Source organism: Pongo pygmaeus, chromosome 18, assembly GCF_028885625.2.
Source record: "Pongo pygmaeus isolate AG05252 chromosome 18, NHGRI_mPonPyg2-v2.0_pri, whole genome shotgun sequence".
Lineage (NCBI taxonomy): Eukaryota > Metazoa > Chordata > Mammalia > Primates > Hominidae > Pongo > Pongo pygmaeus.
In genome coordinates this window covers 34,138,124-34,162,427 of record NC_072391.2, presented here as the reverse complement: position 1 = coordinate 34,162,427, position 24,304 = coordinate 34,138,124, and the positions used below count along the sequence as shown (strand labels likewise).

General features: G+C 50.5%; 2 pseudogenes; both read left to right on the top strand.

Annotated features, from left to right (window-relative positions):
• The first annotated feature begins 14,240 nt into the window (after positions 1-14,240).
• Positions 14,241-15,469, top strand: LOC129015116 (double homeobox protein 4-like protein 4; annotated as a pseudogene).
• Positions 15,470-22,556: 7,087 nt separating this feature from the next.
• Positions 22,557-24,035, top strand: LOC129015218 (nicotinamide phosphoribosyltransferase-like; annotated as a pseudogene).
• Positions 24,036-24,304: the final 269 nt, after the last annotated feature.

The window sequence follows — 24,304 nt, the reverse complement described above, 5'->3', positions numbered from 1 at the left end:
AATTTAATTTTGTGTGTTGATCTTGTATCTGATTGTATCTAATTAACTTATTAATTCATACAGGTTTTCAATAAATTTCTTACACATATTTATAAAAAATTATGACATGTGAAATGACCTATTTCTTTTTCAATCTGAGGAAGGGGTAGGAGAGGGGTTCTGCCTAGGCCTGGCCCCTATTCCCATCTGGTCATTGTGTGAGGCCTAGAACCCTTGTTGGGGGCTATGGAGAGGCACAGGCTCAGCCTGGGTCCCTGGGCCTGGAGGGGCAGGGATGGAGGGAGAGCCTGGCTCCCACTTAACCTGGTTAGGAGGGATGCCAGAGTCATCCTGATGGGGCCCTGGCAGCACAGCAGAGGTGCAGGTGAGGCGCCCTGGTGAGCTGGGCATGCTCCCTCTCCCCAGCTGAGCTGCCCTTAGCCTCTTGGTGCCAGCTCTATTCCCTCTGGGAGAGACTTGATTCCCTCCTGGCAGGGAAGGGGCTGTGAGGATGGGAAGGTGGAGCCGCCAGCTTCTCAGCTGGAGCTCAGAGGCCTGGGGCACCAGTGCAGTTGTCCTCTGGGAGACAGGGATGGGGGGTTCCATCCCCTCCCTCTCACCAGCACCAGTGACTCTCAGGAAGGAGGTGACTGTCAGGACACCTGCAGGAGGCAGCAGGAACCAAAGGCCCCAGCCAGCCACTAGGCCCATAAGGCAGAGGAGATGCTCAGTGTCTGTGACTGGCAGACTGGGGTAGCCCCTCAGGGCCTGGGCCCCGGTCTGCATCAGCTGTTGCCAAAGCAGTTCTGCCCGACCCTCTGGAGTGGAAGCTGTGCGGAGGACCCCACTACTGGGACCTGCCCCTGTCAGTCAGTCTCCTAGGCCCTCAATCTTGAGGGGCCCGGGTACCCCAAATGCTGGGTTCTCCTGTCCCCCAGTGGCCTTGCCAGCAGTGGCCCCATTCTGGCGGTGTAGGGAGGTGGGCCGAAGTGCAGATAGCTGTGCTTCCTGGTATCTTGGAGCCACTGGGGCCTCCTGGCCCACAGCCATCCTTCTGGCCAACCTAGAGCCAGATGCAAGGCAAGGGGAGTGCACCCTTCCTGGGGCTGCCTTGGCAGGTGTGCTCCCATTGAAGCCCAAAACCAGCTTGAGCTGCAGCCCAGGACCCACCAGCTGCATTAGGCCAAGGGTAGCAGCAGAGACAGGAGTGGAGGACACAGGTGGTACCAGTCCTGGGCCAGAGAGCTGGCTACTTTGCTACCATGGCTGTCCTGAGACCCCAGGGCCCAGGAGAGGGTGGCACCAGGGCAGCAGTGGAGGCTCATGAACAAGTTGGCTACTCTCTCACTGAGGAGGTCTGCAGGCCTTCACCCAGAGATGAGGAGAGCTTCAGGGTTCTCCAGAGGAAGGAGGATGGCCAGGACAGACCCCAATGGGCAAAATGAGGCCTCTGTGGAACCAGCCACATTGCTTTGCAATCTGATCAGGGGATAGATGCCCTCTGCAGGTGGTGACCTCCCAGGGCTGGGGAGGGAGGATGGGGCCTGTGGCCACCTGGCCTTCTCTTCCCTCCCCTCCTCCATGCCTCCCATTTCAGACATGCCAAGGAGCACAGGCTGCTCATCTAGGTCCAGGTCTCTGCCTACCTACTTCTAGGATCTCAGAGCTCAAAACTGCTGCTGCACAATGGGTAGGGGCCGTTCCTGCTTCTCCCTTTGTTCCAAGGGCGTGCCACTCAGCACAGCCTTTCTCGTGGACCTGGTAGGGGAAGTTCCTCCTCCCATCTGCCCTTCCTCTTGCTGCTTCTTGAAAGCCAACCGATCTCTGTCCCTCCTACTCCTGTCTGCTCAGTCATTAGAGTCAGGCAATTTTTCACTGTGGGGCAGGGCTGCTCACTTACCAAGAGCTTGGGGTTACCCTGCCTGGTGCTGTTGGGTCACCAGAAGGGAGAAGAAGTCCTTGTGCATCCTCCTGGTTCTTGGGGGTTTCATGGAGGGGTGACAGCAGACGCAGTTATTGAAGGCCTGCAGTGGCCAGGGTTTCGGGCAGTGCAGCAGTGTGGGGGTGTGACTGTGGAAGGGAATGTGGGGTTTCTTCTGACCACTGACCTTGGGCCAGGCTCTGAACCTTTCTGGGCCTCAAACACCCTTTTGTGGGGTGAGGAGGAGGGGAGGGGACCATATCTGAGCTCCTGGAGGTGCTATTTCTTCTATGTCCTGGGATACAGGGGAGGGAGAGTGGCTTCTCTCCATGTCCCTGGTGTGCCTTTCTGTAGTAGTGAATCCCTTGTCCAAGGCTCCTGCTCCATGCTTCCAGTGGGTCTGGTTTGGGCCCACACAGTTCTGGGAAATGCACTTTAACTCCACTGCTGAGAGCTGGATAGGGAAGAGCAGGTGGAGCTGGCTGGGATGGGTGGAGCGAGGTGAGCCGTTCTATCTGGAAGGAAGCCCAGACCCTGCTCAGAGCTGGGAACTTTAAGCTCCCAGCCAAGCCAAGCAAAGCAGACCTCCCTGGCTGATGGGCACACCCTGGGGGCCCAGGTCCCCATTTGCCCAGTGGGCATTCAGGCAGGCCTGTGTTTGCTGGAGGGTTTCTGAGAGGAGGTCCCAGCTCCCAAGGGCATGGAGGGGTTGTCATTGTTACCCTGGTGCCTAGGTAAGAATGGAAGGTTTTGTCACCTACTCCCCGCTCTCCTCACAGCCTGTAAGCTGGGGGAAGGGGCGTAATTCTGCCGTCAGTGGTCATATGGGTGGACTTTTGAGAAGAGGGTTTATTTCACTAGGCCTAGAAGGATGAGTGTCTGTGCCTGAAAGAATGAGACGTAAGGGGCAGCATGGACAAAGTACAGAGGTGGGAGGGCAGGTGCGGGGTCCTCAGGCTTCTGTGCTTTGGTGCATCTAGACCTAGGTGGGAAGCAGTAAGGAACTGAGGCTGGCTTTAGGTTGGTGCCTGAGAGTGCTGGCTTAAGAAGCTCGACCTAGAGAGCAGTGGGCTTATTAGAGAGGTTCCATGTGGCACTCTTAAAATAGGCGAAACACCCATCACAGGACTGTGGCCACAGAGGTTGGGGTCCATGGGTCATTTGGGAGATTTAGGGTGGGTGATTCGATAGGGGAGGGGGACTTTCACAGAGCGGCAGCCAGTTTGTGGAGGAAGGTAAATTCCATCCCCACAAGATGAGTCTTCAGTGATGCGTAAGGGCCAGCCACATGTGATGCCTGGGAGGCAGCTGTCTCCTTCTTCTGAAAAGCCTGATCAGAGCCAGGATTGGCCATGGGAGCTTCAAGGTGGGAGGATATTAGAAGCTATGGAGAGGGTGAGGTGAGAATGAGGCGAGGCTGGGCCCAGGCACATCCCCAGCTCAGGGCTGGTATAAGGAGATGGAACTGGAGAGGGAGGCACAGGGGTGTTGCATTGGTCAGGGAAGAGGAGGAGGGAGTGTGCAATGGTGTGGGGTGCTGCTGAGAAGTCACACACATCAGGACTGGAGAAGATCCTTGGGCTGGGCCCTAACAGTGGCATTGGTGACCCTGGGGAGAGTGCTTTGGGCAGTGTGCTGAGGTGGCAGCCATGCTGTGGTGGGCCAAGGAGAAGTAGATGGGAAGGGAGGGCTCAGGATGTGGGAGGGAGGAGGTGGTAGACTGCAGGGGTGCCAAGGTTGGGTGGGACTCTGGGGCAGAGACTCAGGAGGGCATGCAGACACTATTCCATAAGGCACATGCCCCCCGAGGTGGAGTGAGGTGGACTGCCCTCCCTCACCAACTAAGCCCATCTTACTCAGCTCTATTCTTGTCAACCCCAGAGCCACCATCAGTCATGCTCTTGAACAGGGACTGCCCAGAGAACTCAAAGAAGGAGGTTGGGGCAGCTAAGTCCCCCAGAAAAGGTGGGCTGGATGAGGTCGAGTTGGGAGAAAAGACCCCAGGACAGGAAGTCATTGTCATTCAGAACATGGGGAGATCCTGGCCTCCAGGATAGAGCCTTTCTCTCACAGGTGAGGTGGAGGAAGGGATGCTGGAGACCAGGCCTGAGTCTGCTGGGGAGGATGAGGCTAAAATACCAAGTCTTACCCATGCTCCTTCTGACCCCATGTCATAGGCAGGAAGCCGAGAGTCCGTGCCTTGCCCAGGGTCATTCAGCCAGTGTGCTGGACATGGGAATGGGATCCAGACTTCGGTCACTGCCCCACTGCTAGAGCACAGCTACCAGCTGAACCTGCCAGGCCTGTTTGGGGAGAGGAGTGGGAGTGGCTTGCTGGTGGCATAGGGATCCCAGTACTCCCCAGACTCTTGCTCTGTGCCCTCAGGCAAGTCACCTCTCTCTGGGCCATGACTTCACCATTTGCCAGAGGGGAGGTGGTGTTGAGTGGTCTCCAAGGGCAGAGCCAGCCCAGAGGTCTTGCATGCTTTTAACTCATTAGGGAACCAGGCAAAGCCCTCTCATGTCCTCTGTGTTCCCAGGGTTGGGCCTTGGAGAACCCCTAATTGGAAAGTGAAAGCCATTTTTCCTGGGGCCATTAGTACCGGTTTAGGGAGGAGACAAGGCTGTTCTTTTCCCTCCCCTTGCTCTTCCATGCCCCCCAACTCTGCTCAGGGGCTACACTTGGCCTCAGGAATAGCCAGCAGGGCTGGGCTCCATCCAGCATGCACACATGAGCAGATGGGCATGGTGTGTACAGCCAGGGCCTGGAATGTAAGCCAAAAAGTGGAAACTGAGTATGTTGGGCATTTATTCTTGGAACCTGGGTATTTTGGGCTGGGGACAGGGGAGCATGTCCTTTCTCCCTGCCATATGGCCTCTTCCCCAAGTTACTGGGGGCCTTATCACTGGCAGAAGTCTTCCCCCAGGAGATGAAGCCAGAGATCCACCAGACACTCATGGACCACAGGGTCCCGTGACATTACACCTGCTTCTTGCTGCACCCAGAAGACAACACAGTGGAGCACTTCTCAGTTCTGCACAGCATCCAGGGGCTGCAAGAGGGCTCAGTGCTGTGCAAGGTGGAGGTTGGTCTGAAGTTGGGTGGCCTGCTCAGGCAAGGGCTCCTGGAGGCCCCTGCCCTGCTGGGGTCTCTGTGTCACAGTATCACATGGGGGCAGGATTGGAGCACAGTTCTGCCTCTCAGGCCATCACACCTGCTCCCTCCAAATACATGGCCCACGGGTTAAGAAACAGTTATGATGCTAAAAATATCAGGGAGTACCAAGCCAGGCAGGAAATCAGCCTGATGGAATTCTGTAAGGATAAATAACAAGTCACCTAAGAAAACCAAAAAGTCCCACAGCTCCAGAGTGGGGAAGTCAGCCTGATCCAGCACCGTCAGCGGGTGTGGTGAGAGTGGCTTGGTTGTAAACTCTGCTTTCATGGACTCAGGTTCTTTGGGAAGAAGCTGCTCAGGATCCTAGGGTCTCTCTGCTTGTTAAGAGCAATTGTGGAAACGGTCTGTAGTTCAATGACACACACAGTCGATCATAGATCCTCTCTCCTCCCCCTAAATAATTGCCATTCCAAATCCCATGAAACACATGGAGGGGCAGTGTTCAAGTTGGGGACCCTGGGAAGTCTTCAGGCCACCACTGCATGCGGGCTGCCCCAGGAGAGCAGGGCGAGGTTGTAGAGGCCCCGAAGCTCTGATGGCCCTGCCCACCTGGGACACAGGCCCACACAGAGGAGGTGGCCTTGTGGGCTCCCCAAGGCCTGGGTGTCCTCTGAAAGCATTTGAGAGAAGGTTCTTTGCAAACAAGAATCCCTGCCCACCTGCAGGCAGGTGTGTGTGTGTGTGTATGTGTGTGTAAAGCAGAATTTCAGGGTTCATAGTGGAATTTGAAAATAAAAGCCTAAAGCTGAAGATTAAACCACACATGATAACACACCTGAAAACTCTGCTCTGTGCTAGGGGTGGTATTCCAGAGTGCAGTGCCCTGGGAACCCCTGACTTCCTGACAGAGCCCTATACTGTGTGTAAGGTCCACATCCATGTGCACCAGGGTGGAGACCTGCACAAGAGCACAGACCTGAACCCATATGATGCCTCCAATAGGGCTAAGGGTAGCTTTTTGTCCTTCCTGAGCATTTTCACTGGGGATGACTATCAGGGGAACCAGCCCCCAATATTTCAATGTAGGTTCTTTTCTATTTTCCCTAAGTATCAGCCAGTCTGAGAAATAAAGAGAAAGTGTACAAAGAGAGAAATTTTACAGCTGGGCCTCCAGGGGTGCTGTCACATATTGGTAGGACTGTGATGGTGACCTCGAGCCACAAAACCAGCAAGTTTTTATTACGGATTTTGAAAGGGGAGGGAGTGTACAAACAGGGAGTAAGTCACAAAGATCACATGCTTCAAAACGCAATAAAGATCACAAGGCAAGGCAAAATTAGAATTACTGATGAAGGTCCATGTCCCGCTGTGCATGCATTGTCTTGATAAACATCTTAACAGGAAACAGGGTTCGAGAGCAGACAACTGGTCTGACTAGGATTCACCAGGCTGGAATTTCCCAATCCTAGTAAGCCTGAGGGTACTGCAGGAGAGAGACCAGGGCGTATTTCAGTCCTGATCTCAACAGCATAAGACAGACACTCCCAGAGCGGCCGTTTATAGACCTCTCCCCAGGAATGCATTTCTTCCCCAGGGTATCAATTATTAATATTCCTTTCTGGGAAAAGAATTCAGCCATATTTCTCATACTCACACATCCGTCTATAGGCTTTCTGTGAGAAGAAAAATATGGCTCTATTCTGCCCAACCCCACAGGCAATCAGACCTTATGGTTATCTTTCCTTGTTCCCTGAAAATCACTGTTATTCTGTTCTTTTTCAGGGTGCGCTGATTTCATAATGTTCAAACACACGTTTTACAAACAATTTGTACAATTAATCATCACAGGGTCCTGAGGTGACATACATCCTCAGCTTGCGAAGATGACGGGATTAAGAGATTAAAGACAGGCATAAGAAATTATAAGAGTATTGATTGGGAAAGTGATAAATGTCCATGAAATCTTCACAATTTATGTTCAGAGATTGCAGTAAAGACAGGCGTAAGAAATTATACAAGTATTAATTTTAGGAACTAATAAATGTCCATGAAATATTCACAATTTATGTTCTTCTGCCTTGGTTTCAACAGGTCCCACCATTTGAGGCCCCTGACTTCCTGCAACAGGTGACCTGGGAGGTGCATGAGGCACTGGGGCTGGGAATTGGGCAGAAGAGCAGGGAACATAGGGGCCAGGGACTGATGAAGGGGCTGAGGACCAAGCCTTCCCACTGGAGTGGTCTGGGGAGGCACCCAGACCAGGACCATATTTGGGAATAAAGACAGCTGGCCCTGGATGTCCTTACCTTGTGCTGACCAGTGGCCATGGGGCCCTCAGAAACGCTTGAAGATGGAGCCCCTCGGTGGCACACCACCTGAATACATCCATCCAGAGAGCCAGGAGCAGCCATGGTGTGTCCTGCAGTCCCAGAACTGTGACTGGAGTGTGGGACTGCCAGGGGGAGCAAGAAAGAGGCTCTTGGGTGGAGTGGAGGGCCAAACTCCAGGACTCCCGGTGCATTCATGCTGGGCCATTCCTACATCCCTTGCAGTGCTTGAAAGTGCTCACCCTAAGCAACCAAAACCCATCTTCTGAAGTCTGCAGTATGCACAGGAACCTTACCTGCTTGTTTGTGATCACGGCTGAGGACATGCAAGGCCGCATCACCGCATACACATGGGGCTTTCACCTGAATCAGTGAGTCCTTGCCAGCCAGCCATGATGCCCTGACATGTTATCGGTTCTGAGTCTGTGGGCAGACACCCAGCCATCTGCTCAGTGACCACCCTTTCCTTGTAGATCCATGGCCTCTCACCGCAACCCCAAACCTACCAGCACCGCTTCTGAAGCCCTTCCCTAGCCGAGCTGCTTGACTGTATCAGCAGGGCCTGCAGAAACTACTTTGCAGGAATGCAGAAGAAAAGATGGTGCCTGTGTCATTTCTGCCCTGCCTTGTCTCATGCACATGGAGGAATGGGATGAACCGGCCAGCCTGAACTCCAGGGCATCCACCTGAAGAAACTGTCCCCAGCCACTGGTGCCTGAGTCCCCTTCTAGGGAGTTGTCAGCCAGCGTGGGGAGGGCAGCCCTGGGAGAGGAGCTAGTTTGCTTCTGTCTGAGTTCAGGGCAGTGTCTCAGGGTGCAGAGAACCCAGAGCAGGGAGGCCTCGGGGCAGAAGGGGCCCATGGCAGGACACTGAGCTTTGTGGGCTGCCCCATCTCCCCATTGCCTGCCTGACACAGTGTCCAGAGTAATGGCCACTTTGTTCTAGATGTGCAGCTGGATGACCACCAGGGAGAACACACCATGGACTGCCTGTGCACACAGGACACCTCCACCTCGAGGCTGGGCTGTAAGGAGCACATTTCTGGACAGGGGCCTGGGGCCTGGCCGTGTGCTTGCCAGGCACCCCCTTCCCTCCTGGGTGCCAGACGGTTCTGTTCACTCTCCTGTAGGCTCCATGCTGGACTTTTCGTTAGGGCATCTGGGCCTGTTCACAGGGAGGTGGAAGAAGGGACATTGCAGAGGTGGTCTCAGCCACAGGTGAGCCCATGTCTCCCTCCCTGGCTCCTCTGCAGACCTGGAGCTGGAGTGAGAAGTTCCAGATGATGAGGAAGCTGCTCCCCAAGGATCTGCTTGAGCCACTGCTTTAAAAAAGGGCCATATTGAAGGCACCCACAGCCTCTGATGTGTGACTGGCAGCCTCAGACCCACCTGCCACCTGCTGCCAGGTTCTCCTATGGAGAGGGGTAAAATGAGGGAAGCTGGCACAGGCCCAGCCCTGTCAGGTGCCCTGAAGGCTGGTCAGGGTCCCCTGCAAGGCCTTCTAGCCTTCTGCTTCCTGGAAGGCCACCTCAGTGTCTTTTTCTGGCCCCTCTGAGTCTCTGGGAGGAGAAGGCCCAATTTCCCACTGGGCTGAGTGCCCAGGGCCATCCAGCCTCCTGCCCTCCATTGACACCATGGGGCCCACACCTGGGCCCATGCTGTCCAGCCATGGTCCTTTAAGGGCAGGATTTCCTTTGCATAGGACATTTGGCTTGCTGGTGTTTAAAAGTGACTAGTGATGTTGCTAAGAGAAATGAGGAAAAATTGTTGCTCAGTAAAACTCTCATAATCTTACTTCCTAGAGATGATGATGGAAGAAGTAGGAGCTGGAATTTCTTGGGTTCTAACTTTACCAGGGATGATGCAGCTGCTTTCTACACGTAATATTCTATAATCTTTTGGACACCTTGTAAATGTCAATACTTTTATTGTTATTGTTTTTGTTGTTACTCAGGGATGAGGAAACTGAGTCTGAGAGGTTCCTGCCCAAGCCCACCGGGCACACAGCTGCTGCACCCCAAACCTGCTCCAGCCCTCACACTCCACATTCATTACTAAGCACTGCTGTCTCCTTGTGTTCAGTTTTTTCAAAAAATGTTTTTCTTGCCCTTTTCTATGAAGAGACTGAGGCTAAGGTTCCTGGGCTCCCAAGGCAGACCTGGTTGCCTCCACCATCTAGGTGAGCTTGGCCAGGTAGATACAGCCTGAGGCTCCTGTGAGTGAGGCCTGAACCCTCCCAACCTTGGTCCTCCCAGGTACACAGCAACTTCATAGCAGCAGCCACACAGGGGCCATGATGGTCATCACCAGCAGCGTGACAGCCATCAGCCCAGTGAGGAGACCAAGATGCAGATGGTCATCGGGAAAGGCATGTTCTTCAGCCTGGGCTTTGACCAAAGTTCAGTGCTACTACAAGGATTTTGGAAAGGTGGTGGCCTCCGTAGCACCCACCACCAACCTGAATGGCGAGCACTAATACAAGGCAGTGGACATGGAGGGGCAGTGCACACTGGTCAGGGTGATGGTGGATGACCGTGGTTACCGGCTAATGGCCCAGTCCATTATCCCTGTCACCCCAGCCTGGGAGCAGGAGCAGAACTTTATAGTTTGGCTCCACTGAATTTGGCAAGATAGTGGTATCACAATCATGGTACCTGGAGCTGCTGGAGAGCTCAAGTTGGTGCTCAAGATACTGAGGCACTGGGTGCTCAATGACCACAATGAGGAGGTGGAGCTCTGCTCCCTGGTGGGTGCAAGGACATCATTGGCAAGACAGGCACCACCACAGCCTCCACCTGCTCTGTGTCTTCCCCCAGCCACAGCTTCCTGCCTGGGCCAGGGTGGAGCTTCCACGACGGCTTCCTCCATGGCCATTGGCACAAACTCTTCTCCTTGTGTCAGGAGCTGGTGGATGCCTTCGTGGACAACAGGGAGGAACAGCCCTGGGAGTCTATAGCAGGGGACGGCTGCATCTAGAGAGCATGGGCACCCTGGGTTGTTCTGGGACTGGGTTCTTGAATAGACAAGTTCTGGAAAGTGAAGAAGCCACACTCAATAGAGTCCCCTTCCCATCTCTCACCCACCCTGTGGTCAGTCTCCCAAATGCAGAGGTCAGGGGCTCGGCATTGATTGCAGACTAGAGAGCAGCCAAACCACTGACACAGCAGGGGCGAGCTGATCTATTAAGGAGCATGTGGAAATCTGCTGGGTGGCTGTGAATGTCACAATGCTGGGGTGGGCAGGTGGGGCACTGGGTGTTGGTGCTGCTGGTGTTTTGTGCTTAGGAGTTGGCCTCATCAAATATACCAAAGCATGAAGAACTCTCTTTCTCAAAATGCCAGTGGCATTCCTGTCACTATTGAGAGCTCAGGCCTGAATGGGGAGCCCCTTTCTGAACCCCTCATTCTATAGCTCTCTTCCTGCTTTGGGAGATGGTGGTTTTGCTGTGACTCGCTGCTGTTGGGTGTGTGCAGGCACACATTGACTCTTGAACACTGGACAAGATATGACCCCATGCCTGCAGGCTGTGCAGCCCCAACTTTCCTCAACCACAGCCAGCCACGAAGCTGCCAGGCCAGCAAAGCTTTCGAATACCCCATCCCATTTCCTGCTCCACCGTGTCTGCTGTGATCCAGGTACCCTACTTCATGAAGCTGACTGCCCTGCAGCAGATACAGCAGAAAGCCAGCAAGCTGGAGGACCCCACCTCCCTGGAAAATAGAAGTCCTCTCCCCATAGAGTATTAGCTTGAAGACCCTCTGGGACCCAAGGCAGAAAATCAGGAGAAGGGCAGCAACACTGGCAGCTTGGCCAAGGGGAAGGGGCTGTCCGAGACCATTGCTACAAAGGACAGCCCAAGGGAGATTGCCATGGATGCCACGGGAGAGTCCCCAGTCTGTCCTGACAGCTTGTCCTTGACAGGCATAGCTCATGACCCAGCCTCTGAGACAGGCAGGCAGACTTCTCCACAAGGAGATGTCAGGCGAGGCTCCAACAGTGTACCCCACCAATGGTGGTGGGAGGCCACCTCCCATCAGGCCCTGTCTCCACAGCAGACTCTTGGCACCAGGAGGTGATCCTCAACATGTACGAGGGAGTCAGCTTTATCAGCATCATGGCCTTCCACATTCCCTCAACCCCACATCTTCTCACCAGGCAAGGTGGTGACTGGTCAGCACAGGAGCCCTGGAGGACAGGGCAGAGCCTCTTGGGGTTAGAGGGAGGAACTGGGGCCCTCTGTGCTGGTGGGCCTGTCCAGCCATCTGAGCCCTGCTCCTGCCAGCCCCAGGTGGCCTCTGTCTTGCCACCCCTTTCTCCCTTCTGCCTGGCTCCAAGCTTCTCTGCTCCTCCTCCAGGGGTTCGCTTCCCCAAGTCCAGATGAAGTTCAGAACCAGGAGCAGCTGCTGAAAGATGTAGCTGCCTTCTAATGCTCTCCTGCTGGATCCCTGCTTGGAGAGGGAGGGGCCACAGGGGTAGGTGTGGGGCTTTCAGGCTTTATCACCCCAGTTGAAAGGCTTTTCCCTCTAGCTAGTGTAAGATGAATTTGGAAAGATGGGCTTCTTGCACTGTTGTTGGTGGGAACCAAGGGTGGCCTAGGGAATGTGTAGGGGCCACAGCTCCTGGGTGCTCTTCTGGAAAGATGTAGTTTCTGGAACTTTGCTAGAGTGACACAAAACAACCATGGTCAGTGAAACGTCAGTTCTTGGAGTCAGCTTGTGGTTTTAATCCCCCTTCCTCCCCAGCAGTGGATTGGGCAGGGTACTTCCTGCTCTAAGAAGCAGAGCCGGGCTCTGCAAAGCACCAGGGAGGCCTCTAGCCCACAGGCTCAGCTGCTCCTGACTTCCTCAGCTTCAAGGACTCATCTCTCGATCTCTCTCTCTCTCTCTCTCTCTCTTTCTCTCTCTCCATCTTCCCCCACTCCCTTCCAGCTGGCTCTGCCCTGTGGCTGCAGGGCTTGCGGGATGAACTCAAGGATAATTCTGGGGTGCACCCTGCCACCTTTACAGCCCACACTGCACAGGCTCGTTATCCCTATGGCCAGTTAGAGTACAGGGATCTCCTGGTGATCCGAGAATGCCATGCTGAGAGCACAGGCACACTCAAGGCCTGGCTCAAGGGGCACCCCAAGAACCCCTGTCCCACCTCACTCCAGTCCCCACCAGCTTTGCCAATGTGCACCAATGCCTCCAGAACAAGGTGATTTTCTCCTGTGGGGCGTGCACAGCAAGAACCAAGAGAATGGAGGACAGAGCCAGCCTTGGTAGTGACACTGAGGGCGACCCTGAGAAGGCAGAGGATGGACGATGAGGAGATCCACCTGGAGAGCATCCAGCTCAAGACCAATAAGCATGATGGTCACCAGAGCAAGGAGGGTGATGAGGATAGGGCTAAGGCGCTACAGATGCTCTGCCACCCTCACCTGGGACAGGGGCTCCCCTCTAGCCACCACCAAGGTGCTCCAACCCCAAGCCTCGCCCTAGGGCCTGGCCCTCCAGATCGCCAGCCTGGGTTACTTCATCCCAGAGCCATTCAGACAAATTCCGTCTCCCAAGGAAGGAGCGAATTTCACAAAGAGCAAAGAGCCGAGACTCGGGTGGTAGTCTGTTTTTCATCCACATCTTTCACAGATGACATATCCCCACGTGGCTTGTTTTGGGGGTGGTAAGGAAGGCAGGAGGACTGAATTCAGTTTTAGACAGTTTAATCTGAGGAAGCTTTGAGACACCTGGTGAAGCTGTTCTAGGAGTCAAAGCAAGGATAGAGACAGAGTTGGGAGGCTTTAGCATAACTACAATAACGGATGGCATGTGAGAGACTGACACTGACTAGGCACAAATAAGTAAGCCAGACAAGAGAAGAAGGTCAAGGCCAGAACACTAATATGAAAGGGGTAGGCAGAATATTAAAAGCTCACAGAGAGGAGAGGTAGCCTGAGAGGCAGGAGAAAAACCTGGAAAGCATGATGAACACTGAATGGTATTTTTCTTCTTTTTCCTTATGTGAATTTTCTCCACTTCTTTATTTAATAAACTCTGTTCTTCCCTCCCTCCATCCATCCCTTTCTTTCTCCCTCCCTCCCTCTTTTCCTCCCTCCCTCTGGTGAATTCCATCTCCCAAAAAATGAGCGAATTCCCCAAAGAGCAAAGAGCTGAGACTCAGGTGGTAGTCCCTTTTCCATCCACATGGTTCACAGATGACATATCTCCACATTCAGCCCTGCAAAACAGCGCGAGCCAGACAGTTTCATCCACACAGGAATCACACTCAGGCCAACTGAAGCATGATTTTGGATTCCACGTTCCTTTGCCCTCTGCAAGGGTGCCTGCTGTTGACGTCTCTCTGGCCCCTGAAAGCACGATCATGTTGACTGTTTGTTTCCCGAGCTCTGTGTGGACAAAGAAACTTCCAGGGAAGTGTGAAAAACCAGCATCATGTCGGTGCTCTCCTTTCCAGTTTCCAAACCGGCCATATTAAAGACTCCCCATGTTGCAGGAAACAGGAATCCATCCTCAGGCCCTCGTGAACGGGATGTTTCTTTTCTCTGTGGTTTTGCCAAGAGAGAGAATTCCAGTTTCCGTAGAATTCCTGGAGAACCCCAGAGAGCCAGCCCTGAGGCCCCCCTTCCGCCGCTTCTTTGGCCTCACCCCAACCCACCCCACAAGGCCCTGGTCCCTGTGGTTTTCAGCTTCATCGGGCGGGCTACACTGGCCCCTTGGGCCCCGAAGCTCATGCATATTCACAAAAAGGTGGAGCCTGCAGGGGTTTACAAGAGCCTCTGGCAAGGCCGGCCTCCTGGCTGGATGTGTGCGCAGTGCAGAGGCCTACTGAGGCACAGGGGAGCCCGCTGGCCTTACTCTGTCCGTGTCTGTCTGTGAAATTCCGGCCAGGTCTCCAGCCATGGCTCTTCCCACACGTTCCAACAGCCCTCTAGCGCAGGAAGCCCGAGGATGAGGACGACAAAGGAGGCTCCTTTGGGCCCCGCGCAATACTGATTCCTTGCGAGCATACTTTGAACGAACCTGTACCCTGGCATGCCACCAGAGTACAGCTGGCCCACGCGATCGGCATTCAGGAGCCCAGGGTCCAGATTTGGTTTCAGAATGAGAGATCGCACCAGCTGAGGCAGCACCGGCGGGAACCTCGGCTCTGGCCCGGGAAACGCAGTCCACAAGAAGGCAGGCGAAAGCTACGACCATCAGCTGATCTCAGACCACCGTGTTACTCCTAGCCTTTGAGTAACATCGCTCTCCAGGCATTGCCACCAGGGAGGAACTGGCCAGAGAGACGGGCCTCCCAGAGTCCAGGATTCAGATTTGGTGTCAGAATCAAAGGGCCAAGCATCCAGGCCGGGGTGGGGTGCAACACAGGTGGCTGGTGCAACGCGCCCCTGGGCAGATGCCACTCTCCCCACACCAGGGCGTGGGAAAGGTCACTTCCCGCACCCCACATGCACAGCCCGCCTTGGGTTCTCCCACAGAGAGCTTTCGTGAGCCAGGCAGCAAGGGCCTTCACTCTGCTCCAACCCAGCCAGGCTGCGCAGGCATAAGGAATCTCCCACCCGCCTTGACACTCAGGGTTTTGGGGTTCGATGTCCTGGCCCCTACGGAAGTGACTGTCTCCCACTGTCAGACTCCTCGGTGGCCTCCGCACCTGAACAGATGCCAGGAGGACCAGGACCCACAGCACGGCGGCCTGCTGGGGGCATGCTCAGTGGGACATCTTGGGCCTGGTCAAGCTGAGTCACAGAGGCAAGGTGTACTTGCGCCCCACCCGTCCCACCTGAGTCCACGGTGGGACTGCGGCCAGGGGCCCCAGGTCACCAGGGCGGCATGGGAACCCGAAGCCAAGGTGCCTCCACCTCCACAGCTCGCGCCCGCGTAGGCCTCCGCGTGGCAGGGGCAGATGCAAACCATCCAGGCACCCTCCCAACTGCTCCAACAGCCGGAGAGCTCATCTGCACTCACCACCTGTTAGATGAGCTCCTGTCGACCCCAGAGTTTCAGCAAAAGGCAGAATTTCTTCTAGATCCAGAGCCACTGGGGAAACTAAAAGATGTGGAAAAGCCCACTCCGCTGGAACCACTTCTAAGCGAGGAAGAATACTGGGTCCTGCCCCAGGAGCTTTAGGACGCGCGATTGGGGCAGGGTGAGGGCAGGGTGGTGGACTCTTTTTGGCGGTGAACATTAGGCTCGGTATGGAGAGGCATCTCTTCTCTTTCACCTGACCTGTGTAGAATCTTTGAGTTCCAGGTCCTGTGAGTGACTACACATAGAGGAGAGTTGTCATCCTTTCCTGAGCATCCCGGGGATCCCAGAGCCCTCCCAAATACACGAAGGTGGGCCGTCTACTGCGCATGCACAGGACCGCAGGCAGCTGGCTAGTCTTTGGGATCAGCCCAGGCAGAGGTCTCATCCCTTTTTCGTCCCGCGTTCTTCAGTGGGGTGGGGGGAGAACTCGGTCCTGCGAAACACTGGGGCCGGGCAGCAGACAGGTCTGCTCTCTTTTCCTCCGCTCGCCTCCCCTGCCTCCCCGCTCCAACGTCACTCACCCACCACTGCCCCGCCAGCCTCCTCGCTATCACTCATGAGCGCCTGGTAGCTCAATGTAGAGCCAAAACCCCGCGCAAAGGAGGAAGGCAAAGGAGACTCATTTGGACCCCGACCCAAAGGGATGACCTGCGAGCGTGCTGTGAGCGGAACTTGTACCCTGGCATCACCACCAGAGAACAGTTGGCCCAAGCGATCGGCATTCAGGAGCCCAGTGTCCAGATTTGGTTTCAGAATGAGAAATCACGCCAGCTGAGGCAGCACCGGCGGGAACCTCGGCCCTGGCCTGGAAAATGCAGCCCTCAAGAAGGCAGGAGAAAGCAAACCGCTGTCACCTGATCCCAGACAACCTTGCTCCTCTGAGCATTTGAGAAAGATCACTTTCCAGGTATCAGCAACAGGGAGGAACCGGCTGGGTTCCCTTGAAAAGGCAACTCTCTGCATGGTCTCTGACTTTTGGAGGAAAGACAAATGCTTTTGAGTATATTTTCCTCTTTTATTTTTTTGAGGCCGGTTGGTGGGTGGGGTAAGGCCAAGACTGGAGTTGAATTTTGAAGGTTCAGCGCTGGTGTCCATATGTCCCACTGGGTGAGCTAACCTGTGGCCTCACACAGTGATCCTGGGCCTTTTATGCCTGCTGTCCTTCAGAACTGTTTTTACTATTTAATGGAATGATGTGTGTGCTTCAGCTTGTTTAGCAAAACCACTCTCAAATCAGTTAACTTTTGAGATTAAAAAACACAAAACTATAGCACAGCTGTCTTTATTTATTTATTTTTTTTTTATTTATTTATTTTTTTTGACAGAGTCTCACTCTGTCACCCAGGCTAGAGTGCAATGGCAAGGTCTCAGCTCACTGCGACCTCCGCCTCCTGGGTTCAAATGATTCTCCTGCCACGGCCTCCTGAGTAACTGGGACTACAGGTGCTTGCCACCACACCTAGCTATCATTTTTGTATTTTTAGTATAGACAGGGTTTCACTATGTTGGCCAGGCAGGTCTCGAACTCCTGACCTCATGATTCACCCACCTCGGCCTCCCAAAGTGCTGGAATTACAGGTATGAGCCACTGCGCTCAACCCGCACAGCTGTCTTTAGGCAAGCAAGATCACGTCTACTCCAGCGCAATCTGTCATCTGAAGACTTGAAAACAAAAACAAAGTTTTTATAGTCACTGGGTAAGCAGAGTCTGAATGCAAACTAATTAACACAAATCTTTGAAAGGTTACACTCAGTACAGAACTTTTAAACCTTGCTTTGTATGAAATGTACTTTTTGAACATAAGCTGCACTTTATTTTCTAATCCGAAGGATGAATAAGTTAAATACATGCTTTGAGGATGCTAGTAGTTGCGAGTGACATCTGATTGTGATTTTGCTTTGCAGTTTCCTAATGAATAACATATTGAGCATCTTTTCATGAGCTCATTGGCCACTTGGATCATTTAGTCCTATACTGACTTGTTGTCATCACTAATCATCAAAATGTCATCTGATAGAATATGTTTTCTAAGTTAATTTACTTTTGAGAAATTTACAAGGGTATAAAATAATGTGCTCAGTGAATGTAGTCATCTCACTTAATCTTCGATGTTTTAGATGACAATATTTTTTGAATTTTTGAGACAGAGTCTCATTCTATCGCCCAGGCTGGAGTGCAGGAGGGAGAACACAGCTCACTGCAGCCTCGACTTCCCAGGCTTAAGGGGTCCTCCAGCCTCAGTTTCTGGAGTAGCTGTGGCTACATGAATGCACCACCATATCCAGCTTTTTGTAAATTTTGTAGAGATGGGGTTTTGCTATCTTGCCCAGGCTGGTCTCAAACTCCTGAGCTCCAAAAATCTGCCCAACTCAGACTCCCAAAGTGCTGAGATTACAGGCATCAGCCACCAAACCTGGCTAAGATGGCTTGGTTTTCTTATTGGCATATTCTATATTCACCAAATGAAGTATCTACAGTCTCAGTCCTGGTAGGGTAAGCAAAAATAAATAATCTACAGTAATTTTGCATGCTTACATACAAATTTTATATCCAAATCCATAACTTATATTGGCCTAATTTTAAAGTTTTTTAAACAATATATATAATGGCCATCTAAATCTTTCATGGCCTTTTAAAATTAAAAGAGATTTGAAAGAATATCTAAATCTGAAAAATGTTTAAAGAGACATTTAAAACAATGAGAAATTTTGGTTATGTTTCAAAGAGATTTTAAATGTGTTCCTTTTTTTTACTTCCTAAATATTCTTATCTTAGTGTTTGTAGCCTGTATATTTAAAAAATTACTTATTCCTCTTAGTTTCTTAACTTATTACCAACACGTTTTTATATTAATCTCCACAGTTGCAAAACTCTATCAATAGTTTTAATACTGCTTATTCTTAATAATATTTACATGTGTCTTTCACATTTTTTGTATCCTTTTCGTTTTATTAATGAATCAGAACATAGGCAATAAAAATTCAAAGCCAATGTCTCTTCTTCCGTTTGTCAAACCAACAATCTGTGAACACGGGATTACAATAAAAGAGAAAATGACTGTCTTGAACATCAGCGGATTCTCTTCCCTGTTCTCATTCATGCTGGCAGACTCCAGCTTGTGAGGAAGCGAGCCCAGCTGGGACCAACAGGCAGAAGATGCTGCACACACGTCCAGCTTAGGAGCAAAATGCAGCTCCTAACATTTCAAGCCATCTTGAAGAGGTTCTGAGGAAAGCCTCTGCACTGGGCGGAGGCTGTGGGGACTAGAACTCTGTGGCTCCTCTAAGGACAAACTGCGAGACAGCCTCTGCCCGCACTTTTTCTTTAGACTAAGGAGTGGTGATTGCCATAAAAGAATACCAGAAACGCAGAAATCCAAGCTCTGCTGCTCTGGCTCCCGATATTGGCAGTGGCTGCTGCCATCACGCCGGCTGCAGCAGGGAGGCGCGGCGGGGGCTGCACACTCCATGGAGCCCTGGGAGCCCCATCCCTTCTGAGTTGGAGCCTGAACTCCCCGGTGCGCGGCAGCCGCCCAAACCGCAGCTGCAGACCCAGGCCTCCTGCTCTACCGAGCAGCCAGGAGCCCCGCCCTCCCGAACTGCGGCTGTAGGTCCGAGCTTCCCTGTGCTCTTGGGTGCGGGCCGGGAACAGGCAATATCTGCCCTCCCGGGTGCAGCTGCAGCGACTGACCTCGGTTGCAGACCTGAGCCTCCTGTTTCACAGAGCAGGCAGGAGCCAGGCACAAGCGGGAGCCCTGCCCCTTCCGAGTTGGCGGGGCGGGATCTCCCCTGTGCAGCTGCCTCCGGCCGCCAGCTCAGGTGCAGGACCCGGGCGTCTCTGCAGCCTGCAGCCTCGGGGACACCAGGAAGGATCTGTGTCCCTGCAGGCTCAGGGGTATCAGCTACTGCTGCCTGGCCTCCCTCTGCTCCTGTCGCCTGCTCAGATGGCAGAGCAGGGGATGGGGCCGAGCCTTAGGGGCCATGAATGGCAGCGGGAGGCAGATTGATTACTGGGCAGAAGGGGGAGGGTCCTCAGTAAGGACCCACCTGCGGGCCTGGGAGGGCCTGAAGGCTAGAGGCTGGGCTGCCAGTCCCGTGGACCGGAGTCTGATTGTGTTCTGGAGACAGAAGTTTATTGCAAAGAAGAATAGACAAATTAAAATATATGAAAAGTCTATGGAGAAAAATAGAGCAAGTTCTCATATATGTTTTAAGAACTTGGAAAGTAAAATTTTTCTGTAATTGACTTATGAATAGTCTGAGATCAATGGAATACAAACTTTGCAAATAGAATAAAACATATGAAAATGTACCGTACAATAAAAGCCGTGGTGTAAGAGGAATGCAAGCTTGGTGTGCCTCACTGGAGACTGATGCCCACAAATATGTAGCAAAGACCTTGTCTCTCAACATGTTTGCCTCTTACAGATCTGGCATTTCCAGATGTACAGGAAGGTCATTTAATACTCCAGCAAGACTATCTTTGGCTATGGTCTGATGGACCAGCTCTTTCCTGACTCAAAAAACATTGTAACCTGTTCTCACGGTTCACAGTGTGTTCCCTGTTGATTTGAGATGTTACTGCTGACAGCAAAAGTTTGCAACCTGTTATGGATCCCCTTGCTGGGTTAGAAAACCTTGAAGACAGTGCCACATAGTTTCATTAATGTTTTCTATTGGTGGCTTTCCTGGTTAAGATGTAGTTGAGGGACTCCTTCTTGCCCTAGGTACAGAGCTGGTAAGAGTTTGGAAACACTCCAGGGGGGGGACCAACACTGTAGGGACTTTGGGATGAGCTATCGCAAAGTGGGATACTCTAACCCTATACCCCATTGTGGCCCAGCGAGAGAATTCAGCACACTGATTTAAAATGTCAACTTACATAAAAAGTTTATATCCCCTTTACATTTATCTAATTTATCTATATAAACAATGTACCTGGATTACTCACAAGAACTGGGATATTAGAAAAAGCTAGTTGCCGTTTCAACTTATTTCTGTTAATTATTCTTTTACCATTTTATTATCTGGTGTTCACCAATGTAAGAAACTTAAGTACATGAGTATTTTGACAATAACTCAGAAGATACACCTGTTTTTACTAAACAAACTATTAAATAAGCCTTAATTATTTAGAAAGTATATAAACAAAAATTATTCTGTTTCATACTGGGCTGATATTTGTACATAATCCTTCTTGTCAAACACTAGCACCTTAAAACCCTTGTCAGGCACAAATATTAAACTGTTTTACCAGTAAACCCAGACAAAAAGTATGGTGACAATTTAAAAACATGTTCATTTTTATTTACTAATAATTTGTAAAGCAACTCATTTTTTAAAGATTTGCTCAAGTCATTTGACTAAACAGCATCCAGCTTAAATACTATATATTTTCTATGAGGGCTCATTTATCCTTAAGGAATTTCTGGCCAACGACACCAGATTTTTCCGTGTAGACACAATATAAAACATAATCTAGACACATATATATATAAACAAATCTACACACATACATAAACAAACCTACACACATATAAACAGAGACCTTAAAGTTTTAATTGTAGGATTTTAGTCATAAAATAGTAATACAAACTCACCAGTTAGACAATTGAATCAAAATTCTGTGCTTTATGACACATGAGATTTGTACATATTGATGGAGGTATGTATGATATTTTGTTACGTGGATAGAATGGGCAGTGAGCAAGTCAGGGCATTTAGGATATTCATCACCATGAGCATTTCCTATTTCTATGTGTTGAGATCGTTTCAAGTCCTTATGTCTTGCTGTTTTGAAATGTACAATATATCGTTGAAAACAATAATCACCCTCCTCTACTATCAAACATTAGAATTTATTACTTCTATTTGACTGTGTTTGTACCCATTCTCCAACCTCTCTTCTCCCCCACACATAACCACATCTTTCCCAACCCCTGGTAAATATTATTGTACTCTAATTGAGACCTATTCACCTGGCTAAACTGTATTTGCCCCAGTAGGTAATCCACTGAAGGCTATAGACCAAAATTTTGAGTAAAGCAATACATGTGGCAGTTTGGTTTTTCAAAAACCATTTTTACCTTTTCTTACCCTCCCTTTTTTTAAGTTTTAAATGAGTTTAGCATTAAATTTCCAATGTTCATATTTTAACGACGACTGACTGAACTGTATTTTTTTAAAAAACCAAAATCTCCATGTAGCCTCGAATTAGTAACACATATTTTTCTTTGATGCTCTAATTTGCTTGATTAGCAAATGTAGCTTATATTCCTTGCCATTTTCCTTTTGGCCTCTATGTGACAGAAAAAGCAAAAATTTTATGCTAGACAAAATTACCTTATATTACTGCTCTGAGCTCAAGATTTTGACCTGTTTGATCTTCCAATCTAACCCTTTTTTTTTTTTTTTCTTTTGAGACGAAGTTTCCCTCTTGTTGCCCAGGCTAGAGTGCAATGGCATGATCTCAGCTCACCGCAACCTTCGCCTCCCGGGTTCAAGCGATTCTCCTGCCTCAGCCTCCCGAGTAGCTGGGATTACAGGCATGTGCCACGACGACTGGCTAATTTTGTATTTTTAGTAGAGATGGGGGTTTCTCCATGTTGGTCAGGCTGGTCTCGAACTCCGACCTCAGGCGATCCGCCTGGCTCGGCCTCCCAAAGTGCTGGGATTACAGGCGTAAGCCACCGCGCCCAGCCCTACCAGTCTAACTTTTTGAAATATTTCTCTAGTTCTTTTTTGTTTAGGTTATTAATTGTCCAATTAAGTTTTCTATCTTTGTACAAAATTGTTAGGCAAACCTAAATTTATATTTGTAAAAGGTGTCTAGGTTTTTGGTTACCATGGAGCTGTTGCAACTTATAAAGCCATTAGTTTGAAAGCATTTTAGGTCTTCTTTTTTACAAATCTTTGGCTGGGCGAGGTGGGGAGGCCGCCAGAGCTCCCAGACTGCCAGCCCCCCAGCCGCCGCGGCCACCGCAGTCACCCACGCAGCGTCACGGCTTCTGGGCCCGCCCTCCCCTGACCCCGCCCCTCTCTCCGTTTCCCCCTCCTCTCCCCTTCTTCCTCCTCCGACCCAGCAGTGACTTAATCAACCAACAGAGCGCGGTGAAGCCCATTTTTCTCCTTCCTCGCAGCCAAGCCGGGCAGCTCGCGGCACGCGGCTTCTGCCTTCCGGCCGGAGATGAATGCTGGGGCAGAAGCCGAGTTCAACATCCTCCTGGCTACCGACTCCTGCAAGGTTACTCTCTATAAACAATATCCACCCAACACAAGCAAAGTTTATTCCTACTTTGAATGCTGTGAAAAGAAGACAGAAAATTCCAAAATTAAGGAAGGCGAAATACAAGGAAACAGTACTTTATGGGTTGCCGTACATTCTTAATAAGTACTTTAAAGGTAAAGTAGTAGCCAAAGAGAAAATCCAGGGAGCCAAAGAGGTCTACAAAGAACATTTCCAAGATGATGTCTTTAATGAAAAGGGATGGGACTACATTCCTAAGAAATATGATGGGCATCTTCCAATAGAAGTAAAAGCTGTTCCCGAGGGCTCTGTCACTCCCAGAGGAAATGTTCTCTTCACGGTGGAAAACACAGATCCAAAGTGTTACTGGCTTACAAATTGGATTGAGACTATCCTTGTTCAGTCCTGGTATCTAACCACAGTGGCCACAAATTCTAGAGAGCAGAAGAAAATATTGGCCAAATGTTTGTTAGAAACTTCTGGTAACTTAGATGGTCTGGAATACAAGTTACATGATTTTGGCTACAGAGGAGCCTCTTCCTAAGAGACTGCTGGCATAGGAGCATCTGCTCATTTGGTTAACTTCAAAGGAACAGATACAGTAGCAGGAATTGCTCTAATTAAAAAAATATTATGGAACGAAAGATCCTGTTCCAGGCTGTTCTTTTCCAGCAGCAGAACACAGTACCGTAACAGCTTGGGGGAAAGACCATGAAAAAGATGCTTTTGAACATATAGTAACACAGTTTTCATCAGTGCCTGTATCTGTGGTCAGCAATAGCTATGACATCTATAATAAGTGTGAGAAAATATGGGGTGAAGATCTAAGACATTTAATAGTATCGAGAAGTACAGAGGCACCACTAATAATCAGACCTGATTCTGGAAACCCTCTTGACACTGTGTTAAAGGTTTTGGAGATTTTAGTAAGAAGTTTCCTGTTACTGAGAACTCAAAGGGCTACAAGTTGCTGCCACCTTATCTTAGAGTTATTCAAGGGGATGGAGTAGTTATTAATACCTTACAAGAGATTGTAGAAGGCATGAAACAAAAAAAGGTGGAGTATTGAAAATGTTTCCTTCGGTTCTGGTGGAGCTTTGCTACAGAAGTTAACAAGAGATCTCTTGAATTGTTCCTTCAAGTGTGGTTATGTTGTAACCAATGGCCTTGGGATTAACGTCTTCAAGGACCCAGTTGCTGATCCCAACAAAAGTTCCAGAAGGGCCGATTATCTTTACATAGAACGCCAGCAGGGAATTTTGTTACACTGGGGGAAGGAATAGGAGACCTTGAGGAATATGGTCATGATCTTCTCCATACTGTCTTCAAGAATGGCAATGTGACAAAAAGCTGTTCATTTGATGAAGTAAGAAAAAATGCACAGGTGAATATTGAACTGGAAGCAGCACCTCATTAGGCTTTATGACTGGGTGTGTGTTGCGTGTGTGTGTGTGTATGTAATACATGTTTATTGTTACAGATGTCTCGGGTTTCTTTGTGTTTTATGATACGTTACAGCCAAATTATTTGTTGGTTTATGGACATACTGGCCTTTCATTTTTTTTTTCCAGTGTTTAGGTGATCTCAAATTAGGAAATGCCCTTAACCATGTAAAAGATTTGTGCTAAAGTAAGCTTTTTAGGGCCCTTTGCCAATAGATAATCATTCAATCTGGTATTGATCTTTTC